We start from the raw sequence: 15838 nt of genomic DNA, 5'->3' as shown, positions 1-15838 counted from the left end.
ATTGCTATTGAGTTTCATAAAATTTGATAAATTTGATAAATTCAGGAAGAATTTCTAATAGTTTCTCGGTTATCCCTAACCACATTACTGCCTTTTTGTACTTCCAGACATTTATGTGGCTTTCTCTGCAATAATGATGATAAAATATCTCTCATCTCTGAAAAACACTGAATATTTTCTACATCCCACAAAATCAGATACTCAACAAAGAGTTAATTCTTTATGCAAAAATAAACAAGCTACAACCATCTTATTTATAAGCAAATTTGCTTTGTTTTTAATAAACCATAAAATTACATGCATACCAAAAACTGTTTTTAAAATAACTTTATGATATATTATTAGCAAATTGTTGGTTTGTATATCTGTTTCTTTTTTTCATTCCATATGTATTTCAGGTTCCATAAAATTTCTTGGGCATTACAAGAGACTGAGTGGAAAACATTTAAGAAGCCACATTTTGGGGTGTTAGTTATACTGAGGAGCTTTCCTCAGCATCCCTAAAACCGAGCCCAAGGCACTGGTCCCAAAAATGAAAGAGCTGGCTCACATTAGGTTGAAGCATAAGTTGTTTTTCTCTACCTTACTTCATTCTGCTCATGATATTAGCAATCTGAGTTTTACTAGCCTATTCTGCTTCACATTCAGCCACTTTAGCTCCTTATGAACAGCCAAGCTCATGTTTCCAGGTTTATATTGTAGATAACTTTGCCCTTTTTCAAGAAGGGCATGGGGATGTCTTCTGAAAAGTCCTATGGTTGAGTTCCATTCATTTGTTCACTATTATTTCCTAAAAATTTTTAAAATATTACCTTCAGGTAGTAACAATTTTCTATTGATAAATAAATTACACATTCCCACAAATATAGTGTAGTATATCATTTTGCATTTATTATACAAAGCTCCTGTTGGCACTGAAGAAGTACCCTCGTTATTCAGCCCCATACATTAACACCAGGTGACCAACAGTGTTACAGCTTCACCAAGAGTATGCTATTCTCTTCCAAAACCGTAAAGTTCTGTAATATGAATCACTTCTTCTTGATTGAGAATGGAAATCTCATTTAATTTTCTTTTTATTTTTCAGGTTTTGTGAGGTTGGTGTTGGGGCAAAAAGTATCAGTTCTTAAAGTTCAATCCTAGTTCTGAGTTCTGTGCATAGGCAGTTCAGGAGAAAGCTGCTTGCTCTCAGACAAGAAGAAAAACTTTACCCAAATTTATATTCCTTCAAAAAGCCCAAGAGTATAATCTCTGAATTTATCAGGAATGTTACAGTGATACTCCAGCACTTTCTCTGGTGCCTACAACAAACAAAGGGAGGGCCCACGAAGAGTGTACACATCAGGGACCTTGAAACCTGGGAGGCCATAATAGGACACTGGAAAATGTCAACTACCATCTCTTTGAATTATTTCACTGATTTTTTTTTTTACTTTAACACACTGTTTCACAATATGAAAGGTTACATTACACTAAAATATTAATGGGATAATCCCTATGTAATGAGATTGGAGGAAGAGTTATCTTCATTATTCATGTTTGTTTTATAGAGTTTACTTCTGAGTTTTCATCAGCAGTGAGCTGAAAAATATTTAACACATTGCTCCTCAGAAGAGAAAGCTTGAAGTTGTAGTTTTGTCAAATATTTTGTACACATATTTGCACTATGGCCTATTCTAGACAGCTTGTGTGAGGCACTTAAACACACCACTTATGTTGACTATAAACATTATGTCTGTTCATGTTGGATGAAGGAGGCATTTTCCTTGATAGTATTTGCATATCATACAACTCTACACAGGGCTGACTATCTGAGATTTAAAAAGAGCAGGCACAAATGGTTTACATCAGGTTTATAAAACTGACAATTGAATGGCAAAATATTTACATATGATTGCATATGAAGGTGGGGGAAGGGTCCTAAGGGGATTGGATGCACAAGGTTCATTACTGATACCTAATTAGCATATAGTGGTATTCATTCCAGCATGTAGACAATGGCAGGGGTGGGTGTCAGGTGATCTAGGGTCTCAGGGGAATGGGCTGTGTGAAGGTGCTGGTTGATAAGTTGTTTCCTAGACAACTGGCCAAAGGTCACATGGCTATAGGCAAAGCTTAAGTTCAGGGGTGCCTGGTGGAGAGGGGTGGTCTACTGTAGCCCAGGGGTCCTTAGCCATGCCTTGCAGCTCAGGCCCCTCTCCTGAAGGCTCCAGACTGTGTCTAGCAGTGCCCAACAACTCCCCCTTTGTTTTCATAATGGGGCACTGTCATCCCAAGTGAGTTCTTTATAATTTACCATAGGTCCAAATAGAGTTAGGTGGTTTATAAGGACCTGATTAGTTGTAACTTTAGAAATATTAGTTATTTTCTATGTGAGAAATCTGATGAGACAGGGGGTTACAATCATAGGGTTCCTATAGTAAGCAGGTGACCAAGTAACTAAAGGGTTAGAGAACCAGGTGGTTGGGTCCTCAGGTTTGTATCAGTCAAACACCTTAATAACAGTTTATTTGTTAACAATAACAACAATATATTCCTTTTTTATAAGACCACACATGAAACCCCCATTGTCAGCAGTAATGAAGTCTAAGGCTAGATGGTTTTGAGGTACCATGCCTATGAAAAAATTCAATTGTCTCTGGAGAGATTCAAAGACACTGATCACCAGAGGCATCCGGAGACAGCATCATGCCAAGACCCACAAGCAGAGGGATGAAGATCTCTTTCAGTTGGTGCAGATGTTTGGCACAAGTAGAGTTTGTAGATTTTTTTTCTTGTAGAGATACACCTGTGAAGCAATCAATACTGGGGAACAATAAGTGGGAGAAGAAATATTTATGTATGGGGTGATTACTCCTTTTGCACCAAAGGAGAGAGGGTGTCTTGACACAACTGGTCCTGATTATGGAAGTATTGAGCAGGTAGGCACTCAGCCCTGGTAGGCATAGAGCTGGACAGGCAGAGAGATATAACTTGACCAGCATCAAAGGGGGCAATGCCTGTCCTTTGCAGAACCAGGGATGTGGTGCACACATGGACAAAGAGTTCTTTGGAACTGAGCAAGAGATAAGAAAAACTTTCTTGTCCTTTTTACCTTCAGGGGCCCAGTCACTCTAATTCTATCCCCCTTTATTTCTCCCTCTCATGAGAAGACACTCTAACTGCTATTAGGGGACAAAGGACAAAGACTTCAGATCCTTACTACTTCCTGCTGATTGGGACATAAAGTTGTGGCTTGTGGCTGTTAGAGTCTCCCAGAGAAGGGAACTATTTTAATGGATGCCAGAGTGCAAGAAGATAGACTTGGAAGAGAACATTGGGGAGAAAGAATAAAAATAAGTAGTCAATAAGAAGTGAGCACACAGCAAACTGGTCCTTTTTGTGGTTGAGGGAATCTAGGTAGATTGGCTTGGATTGTCTCAGGACCATCTAAGCATGAGCTAGCTGAGATTTTTCTTCCAGTGCTGTTTGTCAAATGACACGTTAGTATCCAACATGGCTTGTAAAATAGGTGAGATATTAATGGAGTTATCAGAAACATACACAACATTTAACCTTGTTAATAGTCATTAGGTGCCACTAAAACCTGTAAAAATATAATTTTTGTCTTAGAACTTAGTTTTCTATTCTATATTTGAAAATAACCTTTTTGACATCTATAGATATTTTTTAATTATTATTATATAATTAGAACTATGGGGGAAAAGATGTCTTAAGGTCTTGTTTGTTTCCTATCGTGGAAAGCTCTTGTATTTCTTAATAGGCCATTTATATATTTAAGGTATATTTATCTTTGGTTATACATTTCTCTCTTGAGTGTTTAAGACCATGAAGATAGCCTAAATTTAATTAAGGATTAATTTTGGAGGTCACTAGTGGCTCTCAAAAGAGACTTTAAGTACCCAAGAGTAGTCCTATAGCTTACTGGTGTTTTTTGTCTGTTAGGATGAGTCAGGTGCATGCTGGCCAAGTAGTTTTCCATTTATGGGGGAAGGCAGGAGGACTGATTGCTCCTCAACTGTGACTCTCCTATTTCAGACTGTACACTAATTTTGTATGGGTCTCCATATTCTTCTATCTCAATAACACAGGTAACTTACCAGGGAGCCACTGTAGAAGGGTGGCATCATCTCCAGTGGCTTCATGACCTGGGAACACTGGCTAAAATAATGGCCTTTCTTGTTCAGATGATTCCAATTGGTGTTGGCTTCTACATAGGTAATTAACACACTTAGAAAGAATGTTACACCAGCCTGAATATATGTACATATAGAGCACATTTGATTACTGAAATAGATTTAGTTAAAGAATGGCACAAGAACTTCTAAAATCATTTTGTCGAACCTTTCAAAATTTTGTTGTCCTGTGGCAGCACCAGCTGAGGTATAGAGAGTAGGCACATCATACTTTTAAAATATCTAACAGTTATCAGCACAGAAATAACCTGTTACCAGTTTTGAAAACAGTACCAATTGATTTACAAAGTAATTTAACCTAGAAATTGTCAGAAAAGGGCAAGTAAAACAGTATAAAGTCTTATGACCTATGTTTGAAAACATTTTTGATTAGTTCAGATACCTGTGTGGGTACCAATTACCCAGATAACATTGGAAACAGAACCACAGATCTGGAAATTATTTTTCTTGGATGAGTACCATTGTTTGAGCATGAGGGTATACCCTAAAGTAAGGAATATGTCTTAAGAGTTAATTTCGTTATAAGCACTGGACTTACAATGCCAAAAATGAGCCAGTTACTTTACATATAATAAAGCAGAGTCTGGTCTTTTTAAAGCCAAAAACAGCTAGCTAAATTCTAATACAACTCTTGATAAATCTTTTCTTCAAAGAAAAGACGCCATTTGACAACCAATGATTTTGGCTTAATATTGATAGCTACTGATTTCAGGTACCATAGATTTTTTTTTTAAATTTTTTATTTATTTATTTGAGAGCAACAGACACAGAGAGAAAAACAGATAGAGGGAGAGAGAGAGAATGGGCACGCCAGGGCTTCCAGCCTCTGCAAACAAACTCCAGACGCGTGCGCCCCTTTGTGCATCTGGCTAACGTGGGACCTGGGGAACCAAGCCTCGAACCCGGGTCCTTAGGCTTCACAGGCAAGCTCTTAACTGCTAAGCCATCTCTCCAGCCCACCATAGAATTTTTTATTAATATAAAATATTTTTATTTTTTACCTTGATTTAAATTTGATAAAACTTTAGCAAGATATCCCAACATATTTTAGCCTGAAAATTAGTTTTATGTTCCTTAAGAGTTTGTAAACAGTTGAAAAATCTCTAACTGTAGGCATGGTATGTAGGATTAACCTGAAAATTCTTTCCTACACGTGTACATCCTTAACCACATACATTAACATTTTGATCTAACTAACACTCCAAAAGCATTTTTAATGAGCATTCTATGTCCAATATTGAAAAATTCTTCTCCAGTTCCTTCCATGAACTCATCTCATCCCATAACTATAATAATACTATTAAGAAAAACTACACCAAATTGATTAATCCTATTACTCACTGAAAAACAAGTAGTCTAGATTAAAGACAATTCTATATCATTAATACCAATAACACACTTGGATGATGAAATGATGTTATTAGGAGGAACTAAGGAAAATTTTGTTGCTATTTTTAGGCAGGCTGGCTGAGAACTCAGGTCAGTTGCTTCCTCCTTTTAAGTAACAGACATTACAAAATTTTTATTTTAAAATACCTGGAAAATTATGAGTCACCATCTTAAAGAGAATTTTGTTGTTTTCAATAATCCTCTATGCAAGTTGAAGTTGACCTAGAGCATAAACTCAGTAATTATGTTTATGATATCATGTAACAAAGTATGGAATTATTTACCTAAAACTTCAGTTCACCAGAGGCTTTAGTTAAATGTGACCTTTTCTTTTCTTTTCCTTTTCTTTTTTTTTCTCTTTTTAATTTACTTATTTGAGAGCAACAGACAGAGAGAGCACCAGGCTTCCAGCCACTGAAAACGAACTCCATACACATGCACCCCCTTGTGCATCTGGGGAACCGAGCCTCCAACTGGGGTCCTTAGGCTTCACAGGCAAGCAGTTAACCGCTAAGCCATCTCTCCAGCCCTTTTTTTCTTTCTTTCTTTCTTTTTTTTTTTTTTTTCTGAGCCACATGGATGCTCAGAAATCATCCAAAGGGGCAAATTGGAGGAATTCCCAAAAGGAACTGAACTTCCTCTGTAAGAGAAGAGCCCATAATGTACAAATCTCTGATTCTTTTTAGTGGGAGACAATATTCAAGTAAAGGAGGAAAAAAAGAAAAAAAAATCTGTCTGATGAAAGAGAAATAGAGGGTTTTTGCTAACACCCAGTGGGCTGCTGGGGTCCATGCAAAGGAAGGCTGGCTTACAGTCAATACTGAAGTGTGGCTTCAGCCAAGAGACATCAGTTGCTAGTTCATTGTATCTGGTCCCATGTGATGATGTGAACTGAAAGTAAAGGAGGAAAAAGAGAAACTTGCATGTCCTCAAATCATAGAGGCAAGGTCGCATGGGGTGATGTGTCCCAGTCCCTCTGGGACAGCACTCACTTTCCCTGTCCATCTCATAGGGACCCCTGTCCAGTCACAGCTGTGGGTCCTTGGTTTCTCCTCTGGGGCCAGCATGGTCCCCCTGAACACACCCAGACAACCAGGGTGGGTGAGTCAATGAAAGAAAAAGACTTACGGGAGATAGGTGAACAGCTTTCTCTGATTATTGTCAGGGAAATGAGTTTATAAGCATCTGAATACTGAGGGAGGGTCCTAAGAGGATTGGATGCACAAGGTTAATTGCTGATGCTGAATTAGCATATGGGAACATTCATTCCAGCATGCAGGCAATGGAAGGGAGGGACAGGTGATCTAGGATCTCAGGGAGATGTAATGTATGAAGGTCCTGGCAGATAAGGAGTTTCCTAGGCAGCTGACCAAAGGTCACAGGTCATGGGCAAAGCCTAAGTTCAGGTATGCCAGGTTTGGAGAGGTAATGGCCTCCGATAGCCCCGGTTTCCTTAGCCATGCCTGGCAGCTCAGTCCCCTCTACTTAAGGCTCCAGCCTGTGTCTGGCAGTGCCCAACATACCTCTTTTAACCCAAGCTGCTCTCACTTCTGTTTGGAAAACAAAACAAAGGTGAACCAAGATACATAGATGAGACAAGAAGGTAGCCAACTGCCCATCATAAGACTTGTGAGATAGCACACATTTGACAGAGTCCAGGAGAAATTGTACAGGAAGAAGTGACATGAATACTCACTTACTCTTAGCCTAACAACCAGTTCCAAGGTGATGATGACACACACAGATGTTGGGCTCTGAAAGGCCCAGGCGTGAGGCCTAGTGGAACTTCCTGAAACTAGCTAAAGTTTGGCGACCTGTCTCTGGCCAGCTATGACTCAACAAGACGCCTAATGGCTTCTGGCCTGCTACCTCCACGTGGCAATTATAATTACCATTTCAATAGTTAAAGTTTCCTATTGGCCCTTACCTCTTCCCCCACCCTAAAATCCCCACCTTCATCCCCAACATGATATAGGCAACTTCTCAGAGTAATAAAGTGAGTTGTTTCTGCGAGTTACTGCATTGAAAAGACTCCCGACTCAGTATGGTTTTCTCTCATGGCTAGGAGAGGTTTCTGAGTCATCCGATGTTCATCATCCTTCTTAACCCCTAGGACCAGCAGGCCTGGTCCTTCCTTTGACACTACCTGACTGGGAAGGAGTCCCATATCACCTATCAAACACAGAGGCCAGTAATCTAGAAAGGGGATATAAAGCAAAGATAAAGAGAGGAAAGGATATTGAATAAGATGTTTACATATATATATGTATATATATATATGTATGTATATGTATGTATGTATATGCAGAAAACCAGATTGATGGGGGTGAAAGGGCATATGCGTGGTCAGTAAAGGAGGTGGAGGGAAAGCTAATCAAAATCTAAGAGGATATAAATAAGTCATATGGAAACCTACACTCTTGGACAATGGAACACCCAGAAGACAAAACTATTACTAGAAAACTTTCAGTTCCAGGGATGGGTTACTTCCAGTTAGTTGTTGGCTGGGGAAGTCACTGATGGCTCCAAAACATTAGAGACTATTGCCAAGGCTCTTGGTTTACCACCAGAAATAGATGAAGACTCTGTTGCTGATGACTCCACATACTTGGGCTCCAAGGTCATTGACAAACCCTGCTGTACTTGAGCTTAAAATCTCCTCTCTATAGACTAGCTGACAGAAATCTGGAAAAAGCTATGCTGCATGCAGTTCAATTGGAGAGAGAGTAATCACTAGTGGGGATACTCAACAGTAGACACTTCAAGCCTTAAATTTGGTCAGCTAGGCCAGATGAGCCAAGTGGTTTAAGAGTGGCATATCTGTTAGGGGTGAAACCAACCATTGTCTAATCAGACTGGAGACCTCCTCAATGGGAAGGAATACATCCCTGATTCTGAAAACCTACAACAGGTGTAGTTCTGAGCCCTAGGGGTATAACATCTGCTGGTGTCTGATTTAATTTATATTATGTGCTCACCAAACTGCCCAGTAAGCACTTCTCTTAATGCTCATACCCATACATTAATGTTACTCTTACTTTTTGTTAGAGGAGATTCTCTTTTCAGGTGGCTGTGACATAGGAATGATTTAGAAGGCACCATGTTGCTGAGAAGAAGTGGTATAGAAGTGCTGACCACTAAAATATCTCTATCATACCTTCCAAGGCTCAGAGTCCACAGCAAAGGAGGTGGCAGAAAGAATGTAATAGCCAAAGGAAGGGTAGGACTCCTTACAACATGTTCCTCCATACACAAAATGGCATGGATATCCATGACCTCTCCTGACACTACCTAGACAGGACCATAATAATTGAAGGAAAAGATGATGATATCAAAATAAAAGAGTGACTGATTGAGAGGGGAAAGGATGGAAAGTAGAGTTGCAAAGGGAAAAGTGGGGAGAGGGAGGGAAATACCATGGGTTATTGTCTACAATTATGGAAGTTGTCATCAAGAAAATAAATTTAAATTACAAAATTCACAAAAAAGAACCTATAAAAGCAGAAATCTAAAGGCTACAAAGACTTCAATACTAAATCAGACTACCAACAGACCTAACATAGCTCAGAAACTTTGTGAAAGAGGGGGCAGGAAGAGTGTAAGAGCCATCAAATCAGTAGAAATACCATGAGTCACGTTCTTCCCACTACTCCCAGAGGGATTGACTGAGGCCTTCATGACCCCCAAAATGAATACCGTATTCCCACTGAGGAGGGTCCTCAGGATAATGGGGCCTGGGGCATGGAGATAAAATAGTATAACCTATTATATTATATATAAAATAAACTTTACAAAAGATTAAAATTTCAAAAACTAAAGAAGAACATGTTTTAAGCTGATTTTGAGACAAAACTGACAAAAAAGTTAACAATGAATTTAGTACTTAGAGATATAAATCATCAGAAGACAACACCAATGATTGTAGTCTGTTTTTAAAAGGGTTACTATTTTTGTTATTCTGTTATTAGGAAGCATGGAAGGAATTCACTAACATTATAAGACATTGCAGTTTCATTGGAATTGATAAATGACTTATATCAATCTTCTAATGGGTCAAATTTACTTCAGTAAAAGCAGAACATTCCATTGATGGGAAAACAGACAAAGGATAAAGGACTGGTCTCTATGTGTGAGTAGAAACACTATAAAATCCCTCAAATAGAAGCTTAGCTATTTGTAATCATTTGCAAATTAAACAAGATAAATTTCAGGAAATAATAAGATCAAATATTTCTCCCTGAAGGGTAAACAAGTTTAGAGAGCTGTGACTGGCATACTCAGTATTGTTTCCATGAATGGAAGCTTAATCATTTATTAGAGTCAACACACTATTGATTCTCAACATCATAAGATCTACGAACAGAAAGTGAGTTGGGGAAAGAGTGAATAAGCAAGTGTCCAAAGTGAGTAATATGAATATCAAGTCAGAAATGACCAAAACAGAAACTGAAAGGACCTTATAAATTGAAAAAAATACTAGAAATATCTGCCACATAGTCTTACAATATAATCCTAAAACTGAATGAAATTCTAAAATTAGAAATGTTTCATTTAATATATGTCTCCAGTTCTTTAGTAGCCTTTCTGATACATGTTATGCATTGGAATTCTATCTTCCATCCCTTTAATAAAAGCCCATAATGGGAGATAATAGGACTCCCTATTGAATAACATTCTACCACAGAATTGTGAGGTAACTCAAATGAAGTGTGAAGGAAAATGAAACATTGGAGAATGGATGGTATCTGTACTTCACTCTTCATTTTATTGGTTTCATCCTTGACTAATTGTCTATGAGAAAAGAATCTGTGCTTCAACAGGTAACTACTTTACCAAATGTCCCTTGTATGGTACAGGACCTACAGTGTGATATGCAAAGGAATGTCAAGCCTAGGAAGTGCTCTAGCTCAAGCCACAGATTTTGTAAATAATTTTATAGCATTACTAATGGAAGTAAATACAAAACCAGTGAAGGTTATATTTGAAATCTATACAACATACTTTATCAGGAACTGTCAAGTTGTATTATAGCAAAGCATGATATGAGGGGATATATGAAATTTGATATTAGATACAGAGAGTATCCATTTTATTCTTTTTTATTTTATTTTTTTTTGAATTATTTATTTATTTATTTGAGAGTGACAGACACAGAGAGAAAGACAGATAGAGGGAGAGAGAGAATGGGCACGCCAGGGCTTCCAGCCTCTGCAAACGAACTCCAGACGCGTGCGCCCCCTTGTGCATCTGGCTAACGTGGGACCTGGGGAACCAAGCCTCGAACCGGGGTCCTTAGGCTTCACAGGCAAGCGCTTAACCGCTAAGCCATCTCTCCAGCCCTCCATTTTATTCTTATGTTGGGTGTTTTATTTCAGCCATAAACATAAAGAGAGCCCAGAAAATACTCATATAGCTAAAAATAGCCAGAAATTAAAACATTCTTGGACTCTGTAAAAAAAAAAACAAATGATAACCCCAAGGTTATAACCAAATGGGAGTCAACAATGCCTCTAACAACCTTTACAGTGACTTATGACAGAAAAGGAAGCTACAATAATATTAATGTATTCTATGGGGTATATGTGGCATGGATAATTGCAACTAATATATTTTTATTTAGTTGTTTTATCAAATCTGAAACTGATAGAACAGTGGGCAAGTAAGAAAGAGTTATATATAGCAACAAAGACAAAGAAATTAGAATGAGATTACACTTTCAGAACATAAAGTTTTGTTGTTGAGGCCTGCTATGAAGTTTATGGTCTGAGAGGATCATATCATCAGATAGATTTGAAACTGTTGATTCAAGAAACAAAGATCTTAAATTGTTTGTTGTGCTTGGTACTGCCTATGGCTTTGGAAAAGAGAGATTAATAAGAGAGGCAAACAACCTTGGGGTTGTTAAGGAATTTAAGTAGAAAGTTAGTGGCAGATAACCGTGGTCATTCTTTATGAAAGCTAAGGAGAAATTCAGCTTCCACATTTACTAAAATTTTAAATGTATGGTTCTTGAAAACACCGTGGCATATTTTATCTTCAAAACAGTTAATCTCTTATTAAGAAACACTTGGGTATAAACTACAGGAGAGTGTGACTGAGCCAGGACTACTACAATTGCTGGAGGAAAGGACTACCAGGGCAGAGGCTGGCTCACCACCACCAACGTGCATGAAAGGAAACTGAGCTCCATGTCTCTCAAGTGTCCCAGCTCCCAGCTGAACTTTGTTCCTGGCTCACAGCAGACTCGTGCTGCAGGTTGCTGAATTTTCTCACGAGAAACCTGATACCTAATGCCCTCCTAGATTTCCAAGAGCCCTACATGTCAAGTATATTTCAATTCTACATGGAGAAGATAATGAAAAATGTATTGCAATATATTCTACATGCAGGAACTTGGCAAAATGATTTACATGCTTTTATGAATTGCTGATCCCAACCATCCAGTGGCCAGGGATCAGGTAAAGAGAGGACTATTCCCAGGAGCACAACTGAGAAATATAAAATATAAACCTACCTAATGTGAAGGGACTAGAAACTATCTTCCCTTTTAGCTTAAAATCTTCATCTTTCTGATATCTATTTTCACCTTTTCCAGTGATCTGTGTATAATCACTTGGGAAAATTTAACTAAATTGAATATTCCCTCCTGAAAGGGGAAGCTCTGGAGATTCAGAAGTGTAAGTCAGGGAGATAAACTTCAAAAGTTACTTGACCACTCCTCAAAGTTATAGGACTGGTAAAAAAAAAAAACAGAAACTTTTGTGGGGTAGACTGACCAGTGTTTTATAATAATTTAAACATTCCTTCCTGGGGATGAAGAAGGAAACTCAGAAACATTCAGGAAGTCAACAAATCTGTGACAAAAGTTGCAAGACTCCTCCTCCCCTCACCACAACCTAAGGTTATATAAAGGAGAGACTCTCCAACTGAGCTGCTACCAAGTCATGTAGTGCAGTTAAAACCATGACTAATCTCAGCACTTAGGAGGCAGAGGTAAGAGGATCACCATAAACTCAAAGCCACCCTGAGATGACATAGGTCAGCCTGGAATAAAGTGAGACCCTGCCTTGAAAAAACAAACAAACAAACAAACAAACAACAAAAAACCTCTGACTATCTCAGCTACCTGCAGGTTATGCAGTGAGCTCCAGAAATGCAGTTTCTGTGTGTCAGCACCTATGCTGGGTGGGCTTTCTGGTGATGCAGCTGCCCTTGAGTCATCCATGCTCCTGTGAGCAATTCAACCTGATTAGTAAGTAACTCACTGGTTTACAAAACTAGATTTGGTATAATCTAGGCCCTAGATGTTGTGAATAGATGTGTGTTATGGGAAAAAGAATTCCCCAACTTTCTCAAAAACTGATCTCACATCTTGGTGCGATGATACATGCCTTCAATCCCAGCACTTGACAGGCAAAGGTAGGAGAATCACTGTGAGTTGAAGGCCACCCTGAGACTACATAGTGAATTCCAGGTCAGCATAGGCTAGAGTGAGACCCTACCTCAAAAAGCCAAAAGCCAAAAACCAAAAACCAAAACCAAACCAAACCTTTTCTCCTCTTGCTATACTCCATGTAACTTCAGGAACATTGTCTTTATTCCTCCCTCTGTCTGTCCTCTTTCTTCTTTATTTTATTTTATTTTACTTTTTGTGTTTGTTGTTTATTATCAGTCTTCACAGTCACTAAATAAGCATCCCTTCATGACACATCTCTTAATATGCCTTTCAAAAAGAGAATTGCACTTTCTTAGTTTTGGCTCCAGAGTAGTCATCTTTAGAACCATTTGTTGGCTTCTTCGCAACTGTAACTCTAAATGTCAGTGTCTCAGAGCCTAGATCTCGGGAATATAAAAGGTCAGATGTTAAGAGGCCAAGGTAATATTTTTAACTTTAAGATGTTACAAAAGTGAAATATTTTGAGTCAAAATTTTGAGTTTCACTATTGATTTTACTCTTTTAATGTACTGTGAAAATGGTGTAGATTATTCTATTCATGGCCAGTGAAAGCAGGCTACAGTTCCAAGCCATGCAATAACAAGTGTAAACATCTGATAGTCTGCAGTGAACTGTGCTGCAAAGCTATGATATTCTGAAGGTTAAGTGTTTTAAATGCATTGTTTTTTTTAAATTTTTTAATTTTTATTAACATTTTCCAAGATTATAAAAAAATATCCCATGGTAATTCCCTCCCTCCCCCCCCCACACTTTCCCCTTTGAAATTCCATTCTCCATCATATTACCTCCCCATCTCAATCATTGTACTTACATATATACAATATCAACCTATTAAGTACCCTCCTCCCTTCCTTTCTCTTTCCTTTATATCTCCTTTTTAAGTTACTGGCCTCTGCTACTAAGTATGTTCCTTCTCACGCAGAAGCCCAATCATCTGTAGCTAGGATCCACATACAAGAAAGAACATGTGGCGCTTGGCTTTCTGGAAATGCATTGTTTTAATTATAGTACTTTCTACTTATGATGTATTTCCCAGGATATAGCTCTACTATCATATGAGATGTACTATTTTCTCTAAATGCATGCTTTGAGGTTATACTATTCAGTCTCATGGCTTTACAATCTGTGTTTTCTGATCTTTCACAAACTGTATGTTCCTGGAATGCTACACTGAGCTCTGGGTTTGTATATTCAATTGCTTAATTCACTTTGTGTCTCAAATTTAACACATTTTTGGTTCACATCATTCTTGGTATTTCCACTCATTTTCTATCATTAGCAATATTATCTCCTACCAAAAGGAATCACAGATTTGCAGATTAAAGGCTTTCCTGAAAGCAAGGGGAATTAAACTCTCCTAGAGAGAAGCTATCTCCTTAGACTTTGAAGAAGCCTTCCAGGTCACCCCCTGGATGATTTCTAGGGATATATGTGACCCAGACACATGGACCCACAGAGCTTATCTGGCTAGGAAACAAAAAGTTCAGGAAGGAAATTTCCCCTCATTCCCTTTTCATTTCCTTTCAAATTTCTCAGCTAGGGCAGTGGGGAAATGACAAGCCAGCTGTGCAAACACTCCAAATTGGCTCAGGTCCATCAGCAGGCTCATGTGTGTCAAAACAATGGCACCTTCATTCAAGCAGGGGCAATATCTCTGCCTTCCTTCCCAGTGGCCCCGGGCAGTCCCAGGGTCCCCTTCCCTTCTTTGCCCTTCAAAAAGCCAGACTCAGGCCAGCAGGCCAGCAGTTGTCTTGGCCATTACCTCCATGTGTACCAGGTGAGATCCCATTGGGTAGGGTGGGGCTGAACCCAAAATATATGTGAGCTCCTGCCCACCTGGTTGCTGCCTGCAGCACCAACACCATGAAGCAGCAGAAAAAAAGTGTCATGTTTAAATAAAGCCTATGGTGAAATGTTTCACATAAACAATGCCATAATTTGTTTCATGATATCATAAATATAATTGCTGAGCTTATATTCTAGGTCAACTTCAACTTACATAGAGGATTATTGAAAAAAACAAAATTCTCTCTGAGGTGGTGACCCAAAATTTTCCAGGTATTTTAAAGATTTTAAAGTCCTGTTATTTAAAGGAGGAGGCTGATTTCTAGGCCAGCCTGCCTCAAGACAGAAACAAAATTTGCCTTAGTTACTCCTAATAAAATCATTTCCAAATGTGTTATTGATATTAATGACATAAAATTGTATTAAGACTACTTTCTTTTTAGTAATAGGATTAATCAATTTGGTGTAGTTTCTCTGAATAGACTTACAAGAAAGATGGTTAATTATGTGGTGAGATTAGTTGATTATAGGAACTGGGAAGAAATTTTTCATTGTTGAACATAAAATGCTTTTTGAGTGGGTGGTACTTAGATCAGAATATTAAAATATGTGGATAAAGATATAGGTGTGTCAGAAAGATTTTTCAGGTTAAACCTAAGCACCATGTCTAAAGTTAAAGTTTTGTGTTTAATTTTTTAAATTTATATTTATGAATTTATTTATTTTTCTCAATTTTTATTAACATTTTCCATGATTATAAAAAATATCCCATGGTAATACCCTCCCTCCCCCTACCCACTTTCCCCTTTGAAATTCCATTCTCCATCATATCACTCTCCATCTCAATCATTGTAGTTACATATATACAATATCAACCTATTAAGAACCCTCCTCCCTTCCTTTCTCTTCCCTTTACATCTCCTTTTTAACTTAGTGGCCTCTGCTACTGAGTTTTTTCCTTCTCACGCAGAAGCCCAGTCATCTGTAACTAGGATCCACATATGAGAGAGAA

Source organism: Jaculus jaculus, chromosome 7 (assembly GCF_020740685.1).
Source record: "Jaculus jaculus isolate mJacJac1 chromosome 7, mJacJac1.mat.Y.cur, whole genome shotgun sequence".
NCBI classification, from domain to species: Eukaryota; Metazoa; Chordata; class Mammalia; order Rodentia; family Dipodidae; genus Jaculus; species Jaculus jaculus.
This window is presented reverse-complemented; position numbering follows the sequence as displayed.